The sequence below is a fragment of the Monodelphis domestica genome, chromosome 4, assembly GCF_027887165.1.
Source record: "Monodelphis domestica isolate mMonDom1 chromosome 4, mMonDom1.pri, whole genome shotgun sequence".
Taxonomy (NCBI): Eukaryota; Metazoa; Chordata; class Mammalia; order Didelphimorphia; family Didelphidae; genus Monodelphis; species Monodelphis domestica.
In genome coordinates, this window is record NC_077230.1 from 153,860,063 (window position 1) to 153,876,723 (window position 16,661).

The window sequence follows — 16,661 nt, forward strand, 5'->3', positions numbered from 1 at the left end:
TAATTCAATTTAAGTATTTGCAGAGCATTTCTTTTCTAGTAATAACCAAATTCTTTGTGTGCTTTTTGGTCATTTCTGTCATGTCCAATTCTTTATAATCCCATTATGCTTTTCTTCTCAAAGATACTGGAGCATTTTGCCTTTTCCTTCTCCAGCTTATTTCACATATTTCATAAGAAGTGACTCATCCAGAGTCTGGCCAAGCATCTGAGGCTAGATTTGAACTTTGGAAGGTGTCTTGACTTTAGGCCCAGCACTCTAAGTACTATTGTGCCACTTAGCTCCCAAACAAAATATTACTGATAACCAATTTTAAGTCAAATATTTGTTGTTCCCCTAATAGTTATTAAGCCACATAATAAGATGTTATTCTATAATGTACACTGAACATTGCAGGTACTAGAAGAAAATAGAACTATAAAACACTACTCTATGTATCTCATATTTACCTATTGGTATATATGTTGTCTTCCCCATTGGAATGTGAGTTTCTTGAAGACAGAAACCATTTTTACTTTGTTGTGTTGTCAATGCTTAGCAGCGTCCAGCACAGAGTCAGTGCTCAAAAAACACCTGTGGATTGATTGGCATGTTAATTTCCCTCAAAATTAGAATCTGCTCAGGAAAACAAGACCTATGAAACTGTTAAAAAATATAAGAAAGTAAATGATTAAGTACAACAAAGGCAAAAAGTCTGTAATTGGTTTAAGATTTGGGGGAGAGAGAAATATGTATAGACTAGAATGGTCAGGGAAGGTTTCATGGAGGAAATAGGCCTTAAAAGGGACTTTAAATAATAAGGATGAATTGGAAAGAAAGAAAGAAAGAAAGAAAGAAAGAAAGAAAGAAAGAAAGAAAGAAAGAAAGAAAGAAAGAAAGAAAGAAAGAAAGAAAGAAAGAAAGAAAGAAAGAAAGAAAGAAAGAAAGAAAGAAAGAAAGAAAGAAAGAAAGAAAGAAAGAAAGAAAGAAAGAAAGAAAGAAAGAAAGAAAGAAAGAAAGAAAGAAAGAAAGAAAGAAAGAAAGAAAGAAAGAAAGAAAGAAAGAAAGAAAGAAAGAAAGAAAGAAAGAAAGAAAGAAAGAAAGAAAGGAAGGAAGGAAGGAAGGAAGGAAGGAAGGAAGGAAGGAAGGGAGGGAGGGAGGGAGGGAGGGAGGGAGGAAGGAAGGAAGGAAGGAAGGAAGGAAGGAAGGAAGGAAGGAAGGAAGGAAGGAAGGAAGGAAGGAAGGAAGGAAGGAAGGAAGGAAGGAAGGAAGGAAGGAAGAAAGGAAGGAAGGAAGGGAGGAAGGAAGAGAGGAAGGGAGGAAGGAAGGAAGGAAGGAAGGAAGGAAGGAAGGAAGGAAGGAAGGAAGAAAGGAAGGAAGGAAGGGAGGAAGGAAGAGAGGAAGGGAGGAAGGAAGGAAGGAAGGAAGGAAGGAAGGAAGGAAGGAAGGAAGGAAGGAAGGAAGGAAGGAAGGAAGGAAGGAAGGAAGGAAGGAAGGAAGGAAGGAAGGAAGGAAGGAAGGAAGGAAGGAAGGAAGGAAGGAAGGAAGGAAGGAAGGAAGGAAGGAAGGAAGGAAGGAAGGAAGGAAGGAAGGAAGGAAGGTCAGTTCACATTGCTACTGGGCAGCAAGAGAACATCCAAATGCCAAGAGCATCACAAGGATAATTGTTCTAATGTTTTCAAAGCAAGGAGAAGCCTAGAGAGAGTTAAATTATGAAAGAAGTAGCATGACATAATGAAAATAATTCTGGACTTAGAGTCAGCAATGTGGCAATTCATACCCCATCTCAGACACTCATTTTCTGAGTGACACTGATCCAAGTCATTTAACTTTCTACAGCCTCAGTTTCTTCATTTGTAAAGTGGAGCTAATGTTCACCACAGCTGGCTAGTGTTAAACCTGCAATCAGAAAGCATCATCTTCCTGAGTTCAAATCTGGCCTCAGATACTTACTGTGTGACACTGGGCAAGTTACTTAATTCTGTTTGCCTCAGTTTTCTCACAGATAAAACGTGCTAGAGAAGGAAATGGCAAACCACTCCACTCTCTTTGCCAAGAAAACTCTAAAATGAGGTCATGAGGAGTTAGATGTGACTAAAAAGCAATTCAATGGAATCAAGGTCCAGACCCCCCCCCAACAAAAAAAAATGAAATAAAATGAAAATAATATTTTTCCCACAGGATTGTAGTGAGAATCATACAAGATCTTATGTGTTAAGTCCTTTGGAAACCTTCAAATGGGCCATCCATGAGGAAGTTGAATTAATGTAACTCTAACTTGGAAGACAGTAGGACTAGAGACAAAGATATGGATATCTTTTTGATAAAGGAAACATTGAAGACCAGAGCATAAATAAATTCTTTGAAGGTGACAATGTAAAAAAAAAAAAACAGAGAAAACTATAAGCTGAGCTTTGAAGAACATTCTTAGTATGGTGACAAGGAAAGGGAAAATAATATAAACCTATCCCCAAACCCCAATGTCACCCAGGCAGGTCAGCCTATACCATAAAAAAACAGTTAAATGACACTTACCCTGTGTGTCATGAACAAGATTCCTGGCTTATCCAAACAAACATCAGTTTAATGTTTGGAGGATGCTCTTTTGTTGACTCCAATAATAATGACAGATACATAAAAAAGTAAGGTATTGGTAAAAGCAGAACTTTTTATTAATAAATATAAATATTTCCATTAAGCTCAGACTCTATCTAAAGCTAAATGTGTATGTCTGACCTGGTATTTCAACTCCCTAGAACATACCCAGAGAACTACCAATTTGCTACCATGTCAATCATCTAGTTGTTTCTTAAAATTCAATTCAGGTCATGTCAAGAGGATTCTTAATAAAATTAGGGCATGCATTTCCAAACAAATATTCATTCAGCCACTGAGCCCTGGAAAAGTCTATTTTTAATAGTCTCTTTAAAAACATGCTAAAACATGAAGCTTTTTCTTCCCAGCACAACCAAATATGAAGATGGAAATTCATTTTTTTATTAAAAGAAATACAGCACTTCTCTCAACTCACGCTAATTAGATAAACCAACTTCCTTTTCACCTCAGCTTTGCAGAATTTCTAGTTTCTTTTTAAGCTCAGCCCAAGTGGTGCTCTCTGCACTAGTGGTGGAACTTAAAATCTGGCCCAATTTATAATAGGTGAACCTAAGGAAGAATTGTTTGGTCAGTACAGAGCTTAGGTGAAACATAAACTGTAAAATGCCTGATCAGCAGATCTGCAAATGGGATGAAGCCCACTACAGTTATGGATAGCTCTAATTGTTGGGAAATGGTACTTTATTTTTAGCCCAAATCCATTTCTACCTGACTTCCATCCATTGGCCCTCACTCTGACCTCTAAGCCCAACCAGAATAAATCTAGTCCTTCTTCTGGATAGCCACAGTTTAAATGATATTTCTCTAGAATTTCCCCTTCTCTAAACTACTCATCCCTAGTTCTTTCAATCAAATTTCCTATGGCATGATCTTAAGGCCCTTAGAAAACCTGGCTGCCCTCCTCTGGATACTCTCTAGCTTTTAATTATGATATCCAGAACTAACAATAAAATTTCCCATCAAAAGCACGGTTCAAGTAGAATTATTCGAAAGTCACTCTCTGATTCTAACCCCAATTATGCTAGTTCTTATTCATATAAGCTAGGACCCAGAATCTCTAGCTCTTGGTTTTCCTGAACCAAATTGAATCTTATGGAATTGGCCACGAATCACAAATCCTTATTTTTCCCTCCCCCAGGATTTCCATGGGGCATAGAGTAGGTCCTTAATAAATCACCAACTGGCCATCTCAGAATATAGCTCCTGTCCATGAATCCATAGATTGAGAACGAAGATGCCCACTTCCCAGGTGAGCACTCAAGGTTATAATGCCTATTAAGAATAGGACAGCTTTGATTTTACGTCACAGGATGTATAAATCACAAAGGACTCACTTAATCTCATAATTAATAATATAATTTTCTGTTTATAGTGAATCCCATTCAGAATGTGACTTATGACCCAGTAAAGAAGAGAAGTCCAAAATAGTACAAACTAGGGAGCTGGACAGTTCCGTGGATAGAGTGCTAGGCTAGTCAGGAAGACATGAAAGTCCAGCCTCACACACTTGTGTGTGTGTTCCTGAACAAGTAATTTAATACGTTTGCCATAATCCTCCAGAGAAGGAAATGACAGACTACTCTTGTATCTTAACCAAGAAAACTCCATACACAGTATTGGTATAATAAGGTTCATAGAGTCACAAAAAATTGAATACAGATGAAGGACTAAACAACAAAATAAATTCATCTTTAATTATTGAGAAAAATCATTCATCCTCTTTTCAATGCAAACCCATTTTCAGCATAAACATTTACTGGTATTTCTACATCGCAGCAAGGGCTAGAATACTACTTCCTCCAAAGAACTAATGAGTATCAGAGGGCAATATGCCTCATCACAGGGAGAGCACAAGGCAAGCATGGGTATGTAATGAATAAGGAACTCTGGAAAAGAGCAGGAGCAAAGGAGGAAGACTCTCTTCCCTGTAGCCTCAACAAGTTCATGGGCAATTCCTCAAATAATTCATTTGGTTTAAGGGCAGCATTTAAAAATGTGTGCAGGTCCTCCTTATTTTGAAGGAGGAAACACTCATTTGGATGAATAAGTTTTGATGAATTTAAGAATTTTGTGTCATTAATTTGTCACCACACCTAAAATATGAAGAAATATAAAATCCCCCTTTCTAAAAAGGTAGTATAGTATAGTGGAGAGAGGATGGTCAAAATTGACTAGTAGTAGGTGTTATGTGAATCAAAGAGAATTACTCACAAAATGGAAAATAGCAATCCCTAGCCTAGATTGTCCAAATAAAAAGTTTTTAACTGGAATTGCTTTGGCAGATTAGAGATAAGGTGAAAAGTAAAATTCTTATTCATCAATTCTTCAAATAACATCATATCTTGAATTTTTAGGTATCAGCCTCTCAGGAATGCAGAATAATAATTTTATTATCACTCTTGCTTCTTTTAAATTTTTCTTAATATATATGTGTGAGAAGCTTTTGTGTTTAGCATTTCTTTCCAATGGAAGCAAAGGAGGGCAGCTAGGTGGCTCTAGTGGATTGAGATCCAGGCCTAAAGATGGGAGGTCCTGGGTTCAAATCTGACCTCAGACACTTCCTAACAGTCACTTAATCCCCATTGCCTACCCCTTACCAGTCTTCTGCTTTGGAACCAATACAGAATTGATTCTAAGACAGAAAGCAAGGGTTTTTTTTGAAAATGGAAGAAAAGAAAAACTGTCTCATGTCTTATTTTCAATTTATATTGAGTATCTTCCTATTCACCTCTTTGGAGAGACTATAGATATGAGCCATACCTAAGCTGTAAGGAATTTCCCCCAAAGCTCCTGGAAAATGGATCTAAATCAATTCTTTTGAGGCCAAGCTCTCCTGGAAGTGAATCCTGTCAAATCATTTGCATGGACCCATAGCAGCAGAGTCCCATGGTGAAGGAGTGGGTATGGCATTCCAGTCAGTTGGGTCCAGAAGTAGGTTATAATTGCTGAATCTATATTTCAAGTGGGGATGTATAAGGAAGGAGTCATCACACTTTGCTCTCTACCATTTTTGTAGCTTGAAAATATACAAAAGATTTTCTTGTTCTTCCCAATTAGGGCTAGAAGTACAACAAAGAAATTTGCTAATTGTTCTTTACTGGGCAAAGACATTAGTCAATGGTTGGTCTTTGCTCAAGACAGATACTTGTTCATAGTGACAGATCAAATATAAATATAGATTCCTCAGGGCACATCTCTCTGCTATAATCACCTCACTTAACATTTCATTTCTATATGATTACAAATGCTATAATAAAATGTCAAGTATAATTTGGAAATAAAGATATAAAATATGCACCTGGTGACATTATAGTCTTGATGTGAACTTGCCAGACAGACTTGATTAATGATAAGATAAATTCTGGTATCCCAATTTTATGGATCTTGATACTGTTTGCTAGAGTAAATGAGAAACATGAAAATAGTAAGTGATCCTTATTTATTATTTTGAATGACTGGTTTGTCCGGTGGATGTGTAACAAAAGAAAAAGCATATTGTTTTTCTTAAGCAGATTCACACCAATGAGATAAATCCAGCTTATGAATCAACCACCTCCAAAGTATCTCCTGCTATTTCCCTGCCATCAGACTAAGCATAGGCAAAACTAACAAAGAAGGTAAGAGTTGTAATTCTTTCTAAAAATTCTAACATAATTTGCTTTTAAAAGTTATTGTGGCACTTTGAACAGAATGGCAGCATAAACTTTCTTCATAATACATAGTATTGATTCCAAGATGGAAGGTAAGTGTTTTTTTAAAATAAATAAATAATAAAATAAAAGGACTTCAAAGTAGTTGTGATAATATTCAATACTTTTCTTATCAAGATCCAGACAAAGAATTCCTAAGAAGAGGCATACTTTCAAAATGGTCTGCTCATATCCTGGACAAGTTTAAGAATTTTTTGTTATTGTTTTGTTTTTAAAGTGTCTTTTTCATAATAAGGAAAAATACATGTACAAGAATATTCATAGCTGTGCTCTTTACAGTGGCAAAAACTTGGAAAATGGGGGGATGCCCTTCAATTGGGGAATGGCTGAACAAATTGTGTTTTCCGGTGGTGACGGAATACTATTGTGCTCAAAGGAATAATAAAGTGGAGGAATTCCATGGAGACTGGAACAACCTCCAGGAACTGATGCAGAGCGAGAGGAGCAGAACCAGGAGAACATTGTACACAGAGACTGATACACTGTGGTACAATCAAATGTAATGGACTTCTCCATTAGTGGCAATGCAATGACCCTGAACAACTTGGAGGAATATATGAGAAAAACCGCTATCCACATTCAGAGGAAAAACTGTGGGAGATGAAACACAGAAGAAAAACAACTGCTTGATCACATGGGTCAAGGGGATATGACTGGGGATGTAGACTCTAAATGATCATCCTAGTGCAAACAACATCATTGAAAAAGGTTCTGATCAAAGACACATGCAATACCCAATGAAATGGCCTGTCGGCTATGGGAAGGGTGGGTGGAGGGGAGGGAAGGAAATAATGTGATTATTGTAACCAAGGAATAATGTTCTAAATTGACTAAATAAATTAATTCAAAAAACAAAAATAAATAAATAAAGGGTCTTTTTCACCAGTGGCCTCTGAATCCTCTTCCCACATGCCTCTTCCCTCTTTTGGTTCCTTTCTTTTACCCTTCCCTCTGCCACTCTTCTCCACCTTAAAGCAAGTTCCTGCAGTTCTCCATCTATTCTTTCATTTCCCAGGCTTCCCACCACAAGAACCTCATGCCTCAGGTCTGTCTCCATTGTCTCTATCACCTACTCTATTCCCTCAGAAACCAAAAATTCAAAGCTAAAATGGGAGATAGTCAGAGGATAGTCAAGCTGAGAGGAATATTCTCATTGTTACATTTTAAAACTAAGTCAATATGTAGCAGCAGAGATTTTTATGTATGGATTAGTGACCCAATTTCTATTTAAAAAACCTTAGAATAATTAGAAGTTGCTTTAGTTTGACTCAACTGTCTTAAACAGTTGATGTAAAGGCATGTTTTGTGGGTCTTACCCCAGGCATACCTTGCAAAGCTTGCCTCCAGCATTAAAATTGCTCATTACAGCTCTGTCAATGATGATGATAATCATTCATTCTTTATTTTCCCGAGCAGAATGAGCTTTAAATATTCCATCCTATTCAATAATTAGATTTTTGTTGTTGACCCTGGAACTTAAAGGCCAGTCTCTGCCCACTCTTTGCTCCTTGATCCCTATATAACCTTGGATAAGTCACCTAGCTTTCCTGGGACTTTGGTCACTCCTCGGTGGAATAAAGGGGTCAGACTAGATCACCTCTGAAGTCTGGTTCTTCCAGTTCTAAAGCTATTATCCTTTGGATTGGAAATTTTGAAAGTGTGTTTTCTCTGTGAAGAATAAAATCAATTAGTCTCTGCTTCTTTAATTCCTAAAAATATTATTCCCTATTCTTTTTACAGATTTTTTTTTACAGAGTCTTTTCCAAAGGAAGGAGAAACATGTTTCTTAGTACACTCCCTTAGATATTACATTCAACAAATTTGAACTAGAAGGACAGGTTTGAAACAGCTTATTTCTTTGTATATAGGCCAAGGGAGTTATCATATTCCTTAAAACAAATTTTTAAAAATCATACTTATGTTATTTGGTGCCAGAATTTTTAAATCCTTTAAATTTTTTGAAAGGTTTCCACCAAAGTTTTATGTGAAATGGAAGGTCCCAACATGATAAAAATCCAAGAAATCACTGATTTAATATTTTATTCTTCTCAGTTATGATATTTGTATTTTTCATTTTTTTCATTTTATTTGGGAAACATGATATTTGTATTTTAATAGTAGATTACAGGAAGCAATCAGAGAAATATTTATTGACTTATTACTTTGTCCTCTCTCCTGGGCAAGATACTTCACAAGAATACATAAGAAATACAAGAAATAGCCACTTCCTTCAGGGAGCTTGCAATCTGAACAATGAAGAAAATGATAATACATATGAAGTAATGGCCAACAAAAAAGGACCAAATTACATATAAAATGCTATTAAATGCTAATGGAGTTTAGCAGAGAGCTGCCTCAGTCAAAGAAGGTTTCATGGAGAAGGTGGATCTTAAGTGAAGCCTTGTAAGAGAACTAGGATTTGCAAACTAAAGAGAAAGGAAGGCATTCCAAATGATGAAAACAACAGAAAGGCTACATGTAATATTTTTATAGGAAGGTGAGGAGACACTCTGGACTAAAGTGAAAGGAGCATATTGGTAAATTTTGTTGTTGTTCAGTTCTTTCAGTCATGTCTGAGTCTTGAAGAACCCATAAAGATAAGAAAATGATTGTCCATTTCCTTATCAGGAACTGAGGAACATGGGTAAGTGACTTGCCCAGGGTCATACTGCTAGCTAAGTGTCTGAGGTCAGATTTTAACTGGCCTGGAGCTCTATCCACTACACTGCCTAACTACCCCTATTAGTAAATACCGAGGGGAAAAAAATCAGTATTAATGGTAGGTCAGGTGATATGGCAAGACAACAAAGAAGACATTTTGGACAAAATTATCTTTTCCCAGATAACTGGGAGGAAAATAGGTGAGCAAACCTCTATTCAGCCTTTAAGGGGGTCCTATTGTCATGTCAAAAACCCTAAAAAGGACTATATGGTACCATGTAGAGCAGCCAAATTCTGGTAAAACCCATTCCCACAGATAGGCTGAACCAGATAAAGGCTGACATGCCTCCAAAACATTGGTTAGTTAGGGGGATGTCCAAGCATGTGAAGACCACCCCCAATGGAATGTGTAGATGAGAATAATTTGTTCCAAAGGCCATGAAAGTGGCTAAAGCAAGTGCTGTGACATACTTAGAGCTTGGTCAGATATCAGAGACCCCAATGTTATCCACTTCATCCCATGCCATCTCCCAGCATCCTAACTCTTTTTTTTTTTTCTGTTACTGATGTGGTACCTGGCGCCTTTTATTAGCTTCTCAATCATCATCTGGAAAAAACAAAAGTCTATCTAGAATAACGTCATTAAAAACAGCTCTGGTATAGCACGGTCACTACTATGTATCATAAGCAGGTACAGGATATTTTACATTCACAGAAGTATAATACAGTACTGTCCTACAGCTATAATACTAGAGGATACAATTAAAAAAGGCATTATTTGACTTGATTCTACTTTTCCAGCGCAGAGTGGGCAGGAAGGGTAGTGTGACACAGCTCTGATACAGAAATGCACCTCCTTAGATAGAATTTCCTTTAACTAGCCGCACAGATCTAAGTGCTTGTTGCTCTACATGAATGTTAGCTGAAAACCGTTTAGAAAACCACTGGCTTCATACAAAGATGGCTGAGCAGAGGCAAGAAGGACTTGTTTGACTTATTAATGCCCAGCATCCTAACTCTTGTCTTGCCCCTGAACTTTGATGACTGGAAGAGGAAATGAGGCTGATGACTTTGTGTAACTCTGCCTCACTTAAAACCAATCCAGTTGCAAGTCAAGACATCATCCCCTTGATGTTATTGGTCCTCTACAAAAATGAATAACAAACAACTCCACAACTAATGTATTACTCTAGTGTAAATCCATCATTAATTAGAATGCATTTGGCTACTTTAATTTAATGGCAAACTCTGTTATCATTAGTAATGTTGAATCTAATATTCCCATCAGCAAGAGAAATCACTTATAAATTTATAGCTTTCAGATTTTCTTTTTTTCTTTAAAGACTGGATCTCCCTATTTCACTCTGGCTGGCTAAGAAGTGGCCATTCATACACTCACTACTGATTTACATGGGAGGTTTAACCTTCTCCTCTATGGACTTGAGCTAGTTTGCTTTGCTTTGGGCAACCTCCATTCATAATGGCTCACCATATTAATGCTGAATTTAATGCAAACACTCAGTCTCCTTAGCCCTTGGTAGCTCAGAATTCCTGAGATCAAGGAATTCACCTCTAGAAATTGCCTCCTTGGTGGCTGGGATAGCAGGTGTGTACCACCATTCCTAGCCAAATGAACAAAGGGAGTTCTGCAGACCATCCTTAACGTGATTAATGGAATGTGCCTTTTTAGAGAACAATAATTAGTCTACCATTGTATAACACTGAGTTATAACAGTGTATAACAAAATTGCTAGAAGTCATAAAGGAAATTTCTATCTACACCAATTTAAAAAAACAAGTATTTTCAGCTTAAATAGGACTTTTCCCAAGACACTAGGACTCAAAGCAGCATTTCATCCTCCATCTACAATTTAAAGTCAACATTTCCTGCAAAATTTAAGACTGCAAACAAATTACTGAAAACAACCCAAAGTTGACATTGGCCATGAAAGGAAAATGCTCTGGCTAAAGCTTTTCCTTACATATTAAAAAAATAAAAGTATACTTTACTTTTTCATTATCCTAATCTAGTTTGTTTCATCCTAATTTGGGGAAAACTTTTACATAAAAACACACTTTAGCTCTTAATTACTTATTTTCTATCCATTCTAAAATGTTCAGGAAAATACCTATCACACCTCCAATACTATTAACATCCAACTCCAAATGCTTTCATACAGAGAAGTTTGATTTTATTCAGACAAATCTAAAAATAATAATTATTTATAATAACTTTTTTAGTCCTTTGAGATTAAAAAAATCTGACTATAAGGGATTCAAGAAAGTTAACAATGACAAAATTCTGTATTTCATTTGAAAGCAAAAAAAAGAACTTTTTTCTAGTATATTCTAAGGTTTTATTATAATGGTGAAATTGATTTCCTTCCTTGTAGTTCTTATTTCCTTTATTTATGTATCTTATTGGAAATCAAGATAAATATATACTCATTAAAACATATAGATAAATGCTTTATTCATTATTTTAAATTTTTGACCAGCATATTTAGACCTCAAAATATTAACCTTCATCTTTAGTCTATGTGTATATCTGGGTTATATACATAGCCAAGCACTGCTAAGTAACATAGAATAAACATTCATGCATGCATAAGGTTGTCTTGGGTGCTGTAGAAAATAATTTTATTAAGTCATAGTCCATGCCCTTGAGTAGAACATAGTAAAATGTTATGAAAAATAATGAACCCTATCTACACAGTTAATAAAATCATCTTTGACATTTACAAAATACTTCTCCAAAGCAATCATCTACAGGTTTTCAATTGTTTTAGGGAAATGGTCTAGATTTACATGGCTGTATAATTCCATTACAATTGGTTCCTGCTTGATTAAGAATTCTCCACCACCCCATGTCGAGTATAAGGTATTTTAGATAGTTACATTCATACTCATCTTATTGTACTTAACTTTATTGTGCTTCACTGATACTGCATTATTTTTCTTTACAAATTGAAGGTTTGTAGCAAACCTGAGCAAGTCTATCAGTGCCATTTTTCCAACAGCATGTACTTACTCTCTGTCACATTCGGTAATTCTCCCAATATTTTAAAATTTTCATAATTACTATATTTGCTCTGGTGATCTATGATCAGTGATTTTTAATGTTATCTTTGTAATTGTTCTGGGGTGCCACAAAGTGAATCTAAGACAGCTCTACCAATCAGCCATTTCCTTATCTCTCCCTCTTATCAGGTCTCCCTATTCTCTGAGACATAGCAATATTGAAATTATGCTAATGAGTAAGCACACAATGATCACTAAGTGCTCAACTAAAAGGAAGACTCAATTGATGAAGCAAACTTCATTGTCTTACTTCAAGAAGTAGCCACAGCCACCCCAACATTCAGCAACCACCACCACCATCTTTTAACAGCCATCAGCATTGAAGCAGCAAAAAGATTAAAACTCGATGAAGGTTCAGGCAATGATTAGTACTTTTTTAGCAATAAAGTATTTTGAATTGCCATGTACATTTTTTAGAAATAACCCAGCTGATAGACTATAGTATAAACATAATTTTTATATGCATTGGGAAACCAAAAAACTCATATGACTACTTTATTGTAATATTCACTTTACTGTGGTAGTCTGGAACCAAACCCATCATATCTCTGAGATATTCCTGTATAGTTGTGGAAATACAGGTTAAGTTCCCATCCAGAGTCTTCTCTACCAATAGACCAAGAAGGGACCATAAATCAAATAGCAAAACATTTAGTTGAGACTGAATTCCAAAGTAAATAATCTGGGAAAATCAAGTCATAGAATCATTTTCAGCCTTCAAATACAAAGGGGGTACAATCTCCCACAGACTTCCGCACCAGGGAAAAAGGGAAGACTTCTTGGACAGTTCACACATCAAAGTAAACGAAAGAATGATTTACACCTGGAATATTTATCTCATGGCTCTGTCTCTGCTAATTACTGTGCTTTGCTCCTGCTTCATTCCACCTCCAAAGCTGTCATTTACTCTGGCCATCTGTTGGACTTACAATATTAACTTCATTCTTATCACTTTTTTGTGAGACTTCCCTGGGGAAGCGTACCTAGAGACTAACCAACAGCTCTGTATTAGGCAAATCTTTATACCCAGCTGATTCAAACTGGCTAAGAAGACTTTTTTTCTTTTTTCACACATCCTTGCAACTTAATGTCCCACAGAACTTTCTCCTAGCTGGGTCAGGTAAGTAAATTCTTTCCCTGGCAGCTAGTATCCTCGGCATGCAAATTAATTAAAGTTTTTATTAAGCTTCAAAGACACTTGGCAATCTCACATGCAGGAGAAAGCTGTACAGCCATTATCCTACATTCCTGTCGCCAGGGTAAAGTTAAAGTACTTTCCCTCCTTTTGTGTTGGACTATTCTTTACTTAGCATTCTGTCTATAGCTTTGACTTCACACTCTTTCAAATCATTGGTTGCCTGCATATGGAAAATTAGCGTGTGCTAGAGAAGATGGCTGAAAAATTAGATTCCTGCACAAAAGTACCAGAAAACCCATGGGAGTATTTTTGTAATAGCAAAGAACTAGAAATTACATAGGTGCCCTTGAATTGTAGAATGGCTAAACAAATTGTGATATAGGAATGCTATGGCACCTTTCTATGAAGGAAAAATAACTCAAATAAATATGGGAGGACTTTATGATCTGATCTTTAATGAAATAGGAGAACCAGAAAACATAATGGCACAGGCACAAGGAGATAATTGTGTGTAACCTGAAGTGTGTGGGCATGCCTAGTCCTCCTAACATGGAGATACCCTGAGGAGCTTTTGGAGTATTCCAAAAGTTGTTCCAGTATTCCAGTTGGTGTAGGGGTGACTTCCATTTGGCTGCCCATTTCTTACTCTTTCTGCCTCGGTCTCTCTTTTCTGCTTTGTCCAGAAGGGGAAACTCCCAAATCACCCACCAATGCAGATACCATGAATTGAAAGAATAAGAGGGGAAGAATTTCCTCTCCCTACTCTCCCTCTTTGATGGGGGCTCTGAAATTGGGTCTGGGCATGTTTCTATTCTGTACCATTTGTCCTCTCTTTCAAGTGCTGACAGTAATCACAGCAGAATTGGGAATTGGAGCACTTGGTGATCTTGGAGCCAGAATTCCATTAAAGTTGTTGAAGCCAGTTGGTCCAACAGAGAAGCTCTGAGAAGCAAGCACCCTGCCTAGAATTTGAAGAAGACTTTGGACATGGAACTGGGATTTCTGTGCTCAATGGTTACCCAACTAAGCTATGAACCTAATATTCTTCCTCACCCTAGAAACTATGGTAATATAAGGGAAGAAGATTTTTCCTCCCATGTTTTTGGGGGAGTACAATATTATAAGTGTGAAGATATCTTTAGGTAACCACTGTCCAGATTATTAGTGGCTAAAAGGAACTGGGATACAGGGACCTCAAGATGGTGAGGAACATCATCAGTGAAGTATGGAGCCATTTGCTGAGAGCTCAGACACCCTTTACCACTTTAATGGTACTAGACAACCCTGAGGCAGGGGTGGAATTTAACCTGAATGGCATTCTAGGAAGTGAAGGTAATGGTAGTCAAGGTTACAATAGAAACATAGTAAACAATATTACATATACAAATGAAACAAAAACTGGGGAAAAAGTCAAAATTCTGAATGGCAATAATGATCATGTTGATACCAGAAAGAGGATAATGAAACAAACCACATCCCTCCCAAAAGAGAAAGAAATAATTAGGGATATAGAGACCTATTCTTTGTGGAGGTTGACTTTGCTTAAATATTTTCCTTTTGCACAAGGAAAAAGTCAGTGTGGTGAGAAGAAAATGTAGATGAGGTAGTTAAAATCAAAAATAACTGCTATGTACGAACAAAAAAGGCATCAATATACTTTATTTTTTTAAACCCTTACCTTCCATCTTGAAATCAATACTGTGTATGGCTTCCAAGGCAGAAGAGCAGTAAGGGCTAGGTAATGGGGGTTAAGTGACTTGCTCAGCATCACACAGCTGGGAAGTGTCTGAGATCACATTTGAACCCAGGACCTCTGGACTCTAGGCTTGGCTCTCATTCCACTGAGCTACCCAACTGCCCCTCTATACTTTATTTTTTAAAAGAATGAGACTTCAAAGAAATTAAAATTTTACCTGCTTATCTAAAGCAAACTTGGATACAGTGCCTCTACCTCTATCTCTGTTTTGCCCTTCTTTTGCCAAATTATATTTTCTCATGTAACTGTACCCCAAATTATTGAATCTAAATATTGCAAACAAGTAGGAAAAAGAATCAGTCAGAAATCATCATATAAGGTACAGCAAAATATACAAATATGTGCTGGAATTCTACTTTGTGAGTAACAAATGAGCATACTGTCAAAAAAGAAGTATTAACAATACTATTCCAGGAAGGGATTTGGAGATAACATCTCTGTAATTTTAAGGCATGTGTCCACTATTTAAAGATCCTAGGACCGCAGGGGACCCACCCCTGAAAGCAACTAGGCAGGAAACCCCAGCACAGGAGGGAATGCAGACCTCAGGTGCCCAGAGCCAGGGCACCAACCAGAACCAGGGAGTGAGCAAGGAGTACCTCTAGAGGGATCAAGGGGCACTTCTAGGTCCTTAGGAGCTGACTAGGATGGCCAGAGAACTACCCCTGAAAGCAGCTAGACCCGAAACCCAGGCGAACAGGAGAGCGCAGACCTTGAGTGCCCCTGGGAAGTGCCCCAGGAGTGCCCAGAGAAGGACTGCAGAGATTCGAGAGCTTGTCTAAGGCAAAATCCTTGCTCCTTAACTCCATACACAGAGAATCTGCCCAGCTGACTCAGATTTATGACTAAAGAGGGAAGGGAAAACATCCAGGAAATTTGCTAATTGTGCACAGGAGCCTCAAAATACCTCCAAAAAAAAAAAAAAACACTTACCCTTGAAAATTTTTACAGAGGAAAAACCTATTAATTTAATTTTTAATTTTTTTATTTTTAAAATATTTTTCCATGTTTACATATTTAATTTTCTTTCTCTCCCCTATTTCCTCCCCTCTCAGATCCAATATGCCCTTCTACTGGGTTATACAAATGTTATCACTTATACCTATTTCCATATTATTCATTTTTGCAATAGAGCAATCTTTTAGAACCAAAACCTCCAATCACCTATCCATATAAACGGAGAAGTCATTTGCTTTTCTTCTGTTTCTGTTCCCACAGTTCTTTCTCTAAATGTAGATAGTGTTCTTTCTCATAAGTCACTTGGGATTGTCTTGTATTAGCAAAGTCCATCACATTGTATTGTTCCACAATGTTTCACTTTCTGTGTATAATGTTCTCTTGGTTTTGCTCATTTCACTCTGTATCAGTTCCTGGAGGTTCTTCCAGTTCATATAAAAATCCTCTAGTTCATCAATCCTTATAGCACAATAGTGTTCCATTGCCATCAGATACCACAATTTGTTCAGCCATCCCCCAATTGAGGGACACCTCCTCATTTTTCAATTTTTTGCCATCACAAAGAATGCAGCTATGAATTTTTTGTACAAATATTTTTCATTATTTTCTCTTTAGGGTACAGCCTAGTAGTGATATTTCTGGATCAAAGGCCATGCATTCAAGGTCCTTTAGGCATACTTCCAAATTGCCTTCCAGAATGTTTGGATAAATTCACAACTCTACCAGCAATGCATTAGTGTCCCAATTTTGCCACAACCTCTCC